Raw genomic sequence first — 10,465 nt, 5'->3', positions numbered from 1 at the left:
GGGCGGCCTCATCGAAGCCGACCAAGCTCCTGCCGAAGATGAAGGTGTCCATCCCCACCATATCAGGGTAATTGTGTTGCTCATATTTTCTTATTCTTGTGCGAACTTTATCTTTGGTCGACGCTGAGGTTGGTCGACTGATCCTTTGGAGTTGCAGTGCTGCTACCTCTGAGACTTCGGCCCGGGCCGACGACCACGAGATGGAGGATGCAGCAACTTCGAATCCAGGTACTGTGTTCTTAATACCGTTCTTAGTCGACTGACTCGCGATCTCTGATCCTGACCCTTCTCTGCAGCTCCACCCAACACTGTTATCGATCTTCCTGATGATGATGAGGATGAAGAGCCGCTGAAGCACAGGAGGAGTCGGAAAGCGTCCGCCAGTAAGGTGCCTCAGGATGTGTCAGCGCCTGAAATTCTGACTGTGGAGGAAGAGAACACCACTCGACACACGGTGACCTTCGCGACCCCACTGACGAGTGCTCAGCAGCCCTCCCTCTTCACGACTCACCACGTCCCAGAGGACCAAGCTGGTGCAGCGAAGGAGGCAATACGCCAGGCGGGACTCATGATGGAGCAGCTGAAGACCATCCGGGATGCGAGCCAGGCAGCTTATGACGCCAGCTCTGCCCTCCAAAGCAATGTCCAGGTCAGTCGACTGCTGTTTGTTCTGTTGGATATGCTACCAAAAACTTTTCTTTTCCGGGATTTATATTAGTCACCCACTGGGTGTGTCGAATAAACTCCGTGTTAGCGGGGGCACGCTGAGTGCACCCGCTGGGTGTAGTCCCCAAGGCTAAGGTCGACTGCTGGCAGTCGGCCTTAGGCTTTATGATGTCAATCTTTCTGTCAGTCGACTGGTCGACTGGATTTCGCAAACCGGTGGGGGCACGCTGAGTGCACCCACTGGGTGTAGTCTCCAAGGCTAAGGTCGACTGCTGGCAGTCGGCCTTAGGCTTTATGATGTCAATCTTTCTGTCAGTCGACTGGTCGACTGGATTTCGCAAACCGGTGGGGGCACGCTGAGTGCACCCACTGGGTGTAGTCCCCGAGACTGTGGTCGACTGCTTGCAGTTGGTCACAGTCTTAGAGAATGCGTCTCGCACACTGTTTTTTTTTTTTGAGGTCGACTGGTCGACTTTGTCTTCAACAGGATTAGTGGGGGCACGCTGAGTGCACCCACTGGGTGTAGTCCCCGAGACTACGGTCGAATGCTTGTGTTCGGCTGTAGTCTTAGAAACGTGTGTTTTTCCCTTTTCACTCGGAAGTGAATTATTTTTGACATTTAGTCGATTGGTTCTTCGCAGAACTCTTGTGATCTTGTGACTCGCTACTCAGAACTGGAACAGAAGCATACTCAAGTCGAGCTGAGCTTGAAGCTGGTTCAGGAGAAGCTGACAAAGGCAAAGGAGGAGACTGAAGGTATGTTTGGTGAGACCCTGACGACTGCTTTTCCTCTTGCTTGTTTCAACATCTGATCTTGCTGTGTCTTGCAGGTAAGGTAAGGGAGGCCCAGCAGAAGAAAGACCTTGAGCTAGCTGAGAAGATCAAGCTTGCTAACGAGAAGTTAGCTTCAGTCACCAAGCTCGAACAAGACAATACCAATTTGAAAACTGCTCTTGGGATTGCCAATAAGGAAGTCAGTCGACTGAGAACTGACAAAGCTGCCTTGACCGACCAAGTCAGCAAATTGACTGAGAAGAAAACTAAACTGGAGGCCTTCCTGAGTGGCCTTGCCAAGAAGCTGTTTCTTATGCTTGAAGGTAAACCTCCATGTTTGGCAAATATTTTCAACTGTGGCCTTTTCCATTCGACTATCTCCTTGACTTAGTGATCACCCTTGCAGAATTTTGTCAAAACTTTGAAGAAGAAACCAGCCGACTGGAGCCAAACCTTGACCCCGTCAATTCTCCGGTGAATGACGAAGTTGCCATGGATGTTTTCCGACTGGAGTCTCGTGTTGCAGCTGTCGTGGACTATCTCGCAAGGCTGAAGGCCGCCACTTCTCGCATCGACTCGACGCTCTGGCCTGAGGAGACACTTCAGAATGACCTTGAGTCGCTGATGGCCCGCTTGAACACGATCCCTGGTCGAGTGCAAGAGTGGAAGAAGTCCTCGGCTCGGTGTGGTGCAGATGTCGCTCTGTGTCTGGCCCGAGTCCACTGCAAAGATGCACGAGAGGAGAAGCTGGCGGCCCTTCGGGTGGCCAATACCAAGAAGCACGACTTCAGGTCCTTTATGGAGACTTTCCTTGCAGCTGCCACTCGGATCGCCGACGGAATTGACCTTGATGAATTTGTTGCACCTTCTAGCCCTCCATAGGAGGGGTAAAAAACTTCTTCTGGCTCGACTCTTTAAATTTGCCTCGGTATGCCGAGTGGAATTGTAACCGACAAACTTTAACAGGCTCGACGCCTGAGCACTTTCGGTTCCTTTACATATCGATTCAAACTTGAATTTGGCGCTTGAATATGATTGCCTTCGGCTCAAAATGTCTTTTGCAGGTTCAAAGCAAGGTGCCTGTGCTTAGGCGAGCGCTTGGACTGCAGCTAAGACTCCGAGTGTGAGGGTCGCTCTTCACTCGGTAGGATTTTTGTAACTTAGGCGAGCACGAGGCTGCAGCTAAGCCTCCGAGTGGAAGGCTGGCTTACCACTCGGTAGGATTTTGATAACTTAGGCGAGCACGAGGCTGCAGCTAAGCCCCCGAGTGAGAGGATCGCTCTTCACTCGGTAGGATTTTCACAACTTAGGCGAGTGCTTGGACTGCAGCTAAGCCCCCGAGTGAGAGGGTTGCTCTTCACTCGGTAGGATTTTTATAACTTAGGCGAGTGCTTGGACTGCAGCTAAGCCCCCGAGTGGAAGGCTGGCTTACCACTCGGTAGGATTTTGATAAACTTAGGCGAGTCCTTGGACTGCAGCTAAGCCCCCGAGTGAGAGGATTGCTCTTCACTCGGTAGGATTTTGATAAACTTAGGTGAGTCCTTGGACTGCAGCTAAGCCCCCGAGTGGAAGGCTGGCTTACCACTCGGTAGGATTTTGATAAACTTAGGCGAAACGGATTCGCAGCTAAGCCTCCGAGTGAGAGTCTGGCTCACCACTCGATAGGATTTTTACAAACTTAGGCGAAACGGATTCGCGGCTAAGCCACCCACTGAGGGGGAGTTTTTATGTGGGCAAAAATAAAAAGTGATGACACAATTATTTCTAAACCCATGAACTACAGAAGTACTTTATTGCAACTCATCCGAGTGATAAAACTTAAGTGTAAAATGGGCGGAGTAGCTCCGCGTTCCAAGCTCGGGGCTCGTCGATATTATGCTCGACGTTGTAAAGACGGTACGCCCCGTTGTGGAGAACCTTGGTGACGATGAAGGGGCCTTCCCAAGAACGAGCAAGCTTGTGTGGTTTGTGCTGATCCACTCGGAGAACCAAATCCCCTTCCTGGAAGGCTCGACCTCTCACATTTCGGGCGTGGAAACGGCGCAGATCTTGTTGGTAGATGGTCGACCGGATCAGAGCCATCTCCCTTTCTTCCTCTAAAAGGTCGACTGCGTCCTGCCGCGCTTGTTCAGCTTCTGCTTCGTTGTAGATTTCGACTCGAGGAGCATTGTGGAGAAGATCACTCGGCAAGACTGCTTCGGCTCCATAGACCAAGAAGAATGGAGTTCTTCCGGTCGACCGATTGGGCGTGGTCCGCAGTCCCCAGAGTACAGATGGAAGTTCGTCGACCCAAGCTCCAGCCGCGTGTTTGAGATCACGCATCAGTCGCGGCTTCAGTCCCTTGAGAATCAGTCCATTAGCTCGCTCTGCTTGTCCATTCGACTGCGGATGGGCGACTGATGCGTAGTGGACCCGTGTGCCCTGGGAGTTGCAGAAGGTTCTGAATTCCTCCGAGTCAAAGTTCGACCCATTATCCGTAATGATGCTGTGCGGGACTCCATATCTGAATATTAGTTCCCTGATGAAGCTAACAGCAGTACCGGTGTCGAGGCTCTTGATTGGTTTAGCCTCGATCCACTTGGTGAACTTGTCGACTGCCACCAGTACATGCGTGAAGCCACTTCGTCCTGTTCTCAAAGGGCCGACCATGTCCAGCCCCCAGACTGCAAAAGGCCAGACGAGTGGGATGGTCTTCAAAGCTGACGCAGGTTTGTGCGACATATTCGAGTAGAACTGACATCCCTCGCACTTATCCACTATCTCCTTTGCCATCTCATTCGCCTTGGGCCAGTAAAATCCGGCTCGGTATGCTTTGGCCACGATGGTCCGGGAGGACGCATGATGACCACAGGTCCCCGAGTGAATATCATTGAGGATGAGTCGACCTTCTTTTGGTGTTATGCACTTCTGACCGACTCCAGTCGTGCTCTCTCTGTATAATTGTCCTTTGATGACGGTAAAGGCCTTAGATCGACGGACGATCTGTCGAGCCTCTTCCTCATCCTCCGGAAGCTCTTTCCTCAAGATATATGCGACATACGGAATCGTCCAGTCGGGGATGACTACCAAAACCTCCATGATCAAGTCGACCACCGCTGGGACTTCGACTTCAGTCGGATCTGTGGCACTCTTGGGCTGCGGAGTTTCTTCGGTGAAAGGATCTTCTTTGACTGACGGAGTATGTATATGCTCCAAGAACACACCACTCGGAATGGCTTCTCTCTTGGAACCTATCTTTGCTAGATCATCAGCTGCTTGATTTTTCAGTCGGGGTATATGATGGAGCTCCAACCCCTCGAACTTTTTCTCCAGCTTCCTCACTGCACTGCAGTATCCAGTCATGGCTGGGCTTCTCACGTCCCATTCTTTCATCACCTGATTGACCACTAAATCCGAGTCGCCATAGACCATTAGGCGACGGACGCCGAGTGAAATGGCCATGCGCAACCCATATAGGAGGGCCTCATATTCTGCCTCATTGTTGGAGGAATCAAAGTGAATCTGGAGCACATATCTGAGCTTATCTCCTCTGGGGGAAACCAGGACAACCCCAGCACCGGAACCATTCAACATCTTAGAACCATCGAAAAACATGGTCCAATGCTCCGAGTGAACTTCAGTCGGCTGCTGCTGTTCGATCCACTCGGCGAGAAAATCTGCTATTGCCTGGGACTTAATGGCTTTCTTTGCCTCAAACTTGATATCAAGGGGAAGAAGTTCAATCGCCCATTTGGCCACTCGACCAGTTGCATCTCTGTTGTGCAAAATCTCTGATAGTGGAGCGTCGCTGACGACTGTGATTGAATGGTCAGAGAAATAATGAGCAACCTTCTTTGTGGTCATGTATATTCCATACACAAGCTTCTGATAATGAGGATATCTCTGCTTGGATGGAGTCAAGACTTCAGACAAATAATACACTGGGCGCTGAACTTTGAGAGCTTTTCCTTCTTCTTCCCGCTCGACCGTTAGCACAGTACTGACGACTTGTCCTGTGGCTGCGATGTAGAGCAACAGAGGCTCTTTGCTGATTGGAGCAGCAAGCACCGGCTGGGTGGAGAGTAGAGCTTTTAGCTCGGCAAACGCTGCATCAGCTTCTGGAGTCCACTCGAACTTGTCAGCCTTCTTCATCAGTCGGTAAAGAGGCAATGCCTTTTCACCGAGTCGTGAGATGAATCGACTTAATGCGGCCAAGCATCCAGTAAGCTTCTGGACATCGTGCACTCGCACAGGGCGTTTCATTCGGAGAATAGTGCCAATCTTTTCTGGGTTGGCGTCGATTCCCCGTTCGGAAACGAGAAAACCGAGTAACTTGCCACCAGGAACTCCAAATGTGCACTTTGATGGATTGAGCTTGATATCATACCTTCTGAGGTTGGCAAATGTTTCGGCGAGGTCAGCGAGCAGGTCGGAACCTTTTCGTGACTTGACAACAATATCATCCATATAAGCTTCCACATTCCGACTGATTTGAGTGAGTAGACACTTCTGGATCATTCGCATAAATGTGGATCCGGCATTCTTGAGGCCGAATGGCATGGTGATATAGCAGAAGCACCCGAATGGAGTGATGAAAGCTGTTTTTACTTCATCGGGCCCATACAGACGGATCTGGTGGTACCCGGAGTAAGCATCTAAAAAAGACAACCTCTCACATCCCGCGGTCGAGTCAACAATTTGATCTATGCGAGGGAGAGGAAAGTGATCTTTCGGGCAGGACCGGTTGATGTGCTTGAAATCAATGCACATTCGGAGCGACTTGTCCTTCTTAGGAACCATGACGACATTAGCGAGCCACTCGGAGTGGAATATCTCTCGGATAAATCCTGCCGCCAACAGTCGAGCCACTTCTTCACCAATGGCCTTTCTCTTCTGGACGGCGGACCGCCGAAGATGTTCTTTGACTGGCTTTGCAGACTTGTCGACTCTTAGGCGGTGCTCAGCCAGTCCCCTGGGAACACCTGGCATGTCAGCGGGCTTCCATGCAAAAATGTCCCAGTTCTCACGGAGGAACTGGATGAGCGCTTCTTCCTATTTTGGGTCGAGTGTTGTGGAGATGCGGGTCGGAGCTGCTTCGGGGTCGGTCGGGTGAATGTGAACAGGCTTCGTCTCACCGGACGACTGGAATGCAGATTCTGTGGCGGGCTTCTTGGACCGCAGCAAGTCACTCGGATCTGCGTTTTGCTTGTATTCTTCGAATTCGACCGCTGTCACTTGGGAATCGGCAATTTTGGAGCCCTTCTGAAAGCACTCCTCTGCCTTTTTCCTATCACCGGTGACAGTGATCACACCTTTGGGACCGGGCATCTTCAATTTGAGGTACACGTAACATGGTCGAGCCATGAACCGTGCATAGGCTGGCCTCCCCAAAATGGCATGATATGCACTTTGAAAATCCACGACCTCAAACGTCAACTTTTCTTTGCGAAAATGCTTTGAATCGCCAAACACTACGTCCAAAGCTATTTGGCCGAGTGACTCGGCCTTCTTCCCTGGTATAACTCCATGGAAGCTCATGTTACTAGTGCTCAGTCGGGACATCGGAATGCCCATACCTTTCAACGTGTCTGCATATAACAGATTCAGCCCACTTCCACCGTCCATCAGCACCTTTGTCAGTCGAGTGCCTTCGACAACTGGATCGACCACCAAAGCTTGCCTCCCAGGGGTGGCAATATGAGTCGGGTGATCAGATTGGTCGAATGTGATGGGTGTTTGAGACCACTTCAGATAATTTGCCTTTGCTGGGGCAACCATGTTAACCTCTCGGTTAATCACTTTTAGTCGACTTCTGCTTTCCACATCTGCGAAGATCATCAGAGTGGAGTTGATATACGGATATCCTCCCTCACTGTCCTCTTTGTCTTCGGCCTTGTCCGGCTCCTTCTCCTTGTCCTTAGACTGTTTTCCCTGAAACTGCTGAATCAGGAGTCGACATTGGCGAGTGGTGTGCTTTGGGTAAATGATATTCCCCTCTTCATCTTTCTTCGTGTGGATGTGGCACGGCATATCCATCACGTCGTTCCCTTCTTTATCCTTCACCTTCTTGGGGTTCCAGGGTCCTTTTGGTTTCCCCTTAGACTTTCCTTGAGTCACGGCCAGAGCCTCTCCAGGAGCTGCCGGTTCAGCCTTCCGCTTCTGTTTCCGACTGGTGTTTCCTTTTTCCGACTGACTCGGCTTGTGCTTGCCGCTTCGGAGTCGGTCTTCTTCTTCGCCGTTGGCGTACTTGGTAGCAATCTCCATCATCCGACTCAAGGTCATGTCACCGGTTCGACCAAATTTCAAACTCAGTTCTCTGTTCTTGACACCATCTTTGAAGGCGCATACTGCCTGATGGTCAGAGACATTTTCCACAGTGTGGTGCAAAGTGATCCACCTCTGAATATACTCTCTGAGAGTCTCATTGGTTTTCTGCACACAGACTTGCAACTCTGTCAATCCCGCTGGTCGCTTGCAAGTCCCTTCGAACGTTCTGACGAACACTCGGGACAGATCTTCCCAAGTGTAAATACTGCTAGGAGGCAATTGAGTCAACCATGCCCTGGCAGAACCTTCCAACATGAGGGGCAAATGCTTCATGGCCACCTCGTCGTTCCCACCACCGATCTGAACTGCCACTCGGTAGTCTTCAAGCCAAGTTTCAGGCTTAGACTCACCAGTGAACTTGCTGACTCCTGTTGCCAACCTGAAATTGGGGGGGATAACTGCGGCTCTGATAGCTCTGCTGAAACATTCAGGACCAGAAACATGTAGTCGACTGCTCGTGGGCACATCTCTGTCGAGTGCGCCTCGATGGGCTCTGTTTCGGTCGACCAATCCTTGCACGATAATGGATCGCGCGTCGAAGCCTGGCTCTCTGGGGTCAGCTGGAACCCTACGCCCTGTACTGTACTGACGCCTATCATCTGGCTGCCGAGGAGCGTAAGACCCACCCCTCGGAGGGGAATAGGGCACTCGACGCCTATCATCTCGGTCGAGTCTGTCGCCATATTGATCTCGCCGATGCTCACGCCCTTCGCGCCGCGGAGGCGATCTGGGGCTGTGAGCCGACTGAACCGTATTCACAGTGACAGATCGACTGTGAATTCTGTTGCGCGACTGAGACACGGCTGAATTCTGATCTCCTGCTGCCCGGAGCAGATCCCTGATCTGCAGCAAACCTCTGGCAGCCTTTGACTGCGAAGGCTGAATGGACTCTGCTATACGGGTCGCAGCTGCTAAATTCTGAATTGGGGTTCGATATACCTGAGTCGGCGGGAAGAGTTGACGTCGACTGGTGTCGGGAACTCGTTGCCGCGCGCGCTCGTCGAGTGCTCGCTGAAGGTTCTCCAGTCGAGTGCGCTCGGCCAAATTGGCTAGACGCGCCTCCTCCAAGGCACGAGCCTCGGGGGTTTCTCCTGCGATGGGAACACGCAGGGGATCCTCGTTCCTGCGGCGAAGCTCTTCTCTTTGCAGAGAGTCGAGTGGCTCGGGCTGGTACTCTTCGTAGCCTCGTGCAGGGTCGCCGCCGTCGCCTGCTCCACCACCACGGGCGAAGCCAGGAGGACTGTGGGGCCCGTCGACCATCAAGATTTCCGCCGCTGGATCACTGCTTCCGCACTCGGAAGCAGTCTCTCCGGAGCCAGTCGACTGATCGAACAAGCCGTAGAGAGATTCGTTGGGCTCGATTGCCGCAACTTGTGTAGTGGTCGACTGGCGAGCCACCGCGTGACTCACCCATCGCTGAAGCCTCGACCGGCCTGAGCGCTTGCGCTGGCGGCAGACTGGGAGGGTGGAAGACGGAGGAGCCGACCGATACTGGGTCGATGGTTGCCGCAGCAGAACGCCGCGGACACATGCGCGAAAATGCGTCGCACCGCGGACGGGGAGCGCATCTACGTCGAGTGGAGCCTCTTGGAGCCATGCGGAGTCGTCGGCGATGAAGGTGAGAGTGCCGAGACGGATCTCTTGACCCTCGATCAAAACTCCAGCAGACACCATGATGAAAATACTCGGAAGAATCGCAACTTCTCCACAAAATCGCTAAAACACCTGCCCCACGGTGGGCGCCAACTGTCGTGGTTCTAAGCCTGACAGTAGAGTGGGGGGTAGGTATGGAGAGGCAAGGTCCTAGCTATGGAGAGGTTGTAAGCACAAAGGATGTACGAGTTCAGGCCCTTCTCTGAAGAAGTAACAGCCCTACGTCTCGGAGCCCGGAGGCGGTCGAGTGGATTATGAATGTATGGATTACAAGGTGCCGAACCCTTCTGCCTGTGGAGGGGGGTGGCTTATATAGAGTGCGCCAGGACCCCAGCCAGCCCACGTAGGAGAGGGTTTAAGGTGAGTTAAGTCTGGGGCGTTACTGATAACGCCCCACATAAAGTGCCTTTACTATCATAAAGTCTACTTAATTACAGGCCGTTGCGGTGCAGAGTGCCTCTTGACCTCCTGGTGGTCGAGTGAGTCTTCGTGGTCGAGTCCTTCAGGCCAGTCGAGTGAATCCTCGTTGGTCGACTGGAAGGCGACCTCTTCTAGGGATGTCCTAGGGTAAGTTACTTGGAACAGGTCCATGACCCTACCCTAGGTACATAACCGCATCAGATATCATTACATCAACATTACATAATAGATGGGGATACATACATAAGGCATACAATGCCACATGAATACAACATCACAATACATCAGAGCATCATCCGACTACGGATGAAACACAAACAGAAACTCAAACGACATCCACCCTGCTAGCCCAGGCTGCCGACCTGGAACCTATCCCCTGATCGAAGAAGCAGAAGAAGAACTCAACGCAAGCAAGCATCGCTCTCGCGTCATGAAAATCTCATGAACCTGTACCTGCAACTGTTGTTGTAGTAATCTGTGAGCCACGAGGACTCAGCAATCCCATTACCATGGGTATCAAGACTAGCAAAGCTTAAAGGGAAGGAAGGGGTAAAGTGGTGAGGCTGCAGCAGCGACTAAGCATATATGGTGGCTAACATACGCAAATAAGAGCGGGAAGAGAGCAAGCGGAACGGTCGTGAAGCTA

At 52.0% G+C, this 10,465-nt stretch overlaps 1 long non-coding RNA gene across 1 annotated transcript; it reads left to right on the top strand.

Moving 5' to 3' along the window:
- Positions 1 to 589: 589 nt before the first annotated feature.
- On the top strand, positions 590 to 1,552 carry LOC123091302 (uncharacterized). Its single transcript, XR_006443030.1, has 3 exons — positions 590 to 649; positions 1,308 to 1,422; positions 1,497 to 1,552. It is a non-coding gene; the product is annotated as an uncharacterized lncRNA (long non-coding RNA).
- Positions 1,553 to 10,465: the final 8,913 nt, after the last annotated feature.

The sequence above is a fragment of the Triticum aestivum genome, chromosome 1B (genome assembly GCF_018294505.1).
Source record: "Triticum aestivum cultivar Chinese Spring chromosome 1B, IWGSC CS RefSeq v2.1, whole genome shotgun sequence".
Taxonomy (NCBI): Eukaryota; Viridiplantae; Streptophyta; class Magnoliopsida; order Poales; family Poaceae; genus Triticum; species Triticum aestivum.
Note: the sequence above shows the minus strand (reverse complement) of the source record. Positions and strands in the feature narration are given on the sequence as shown.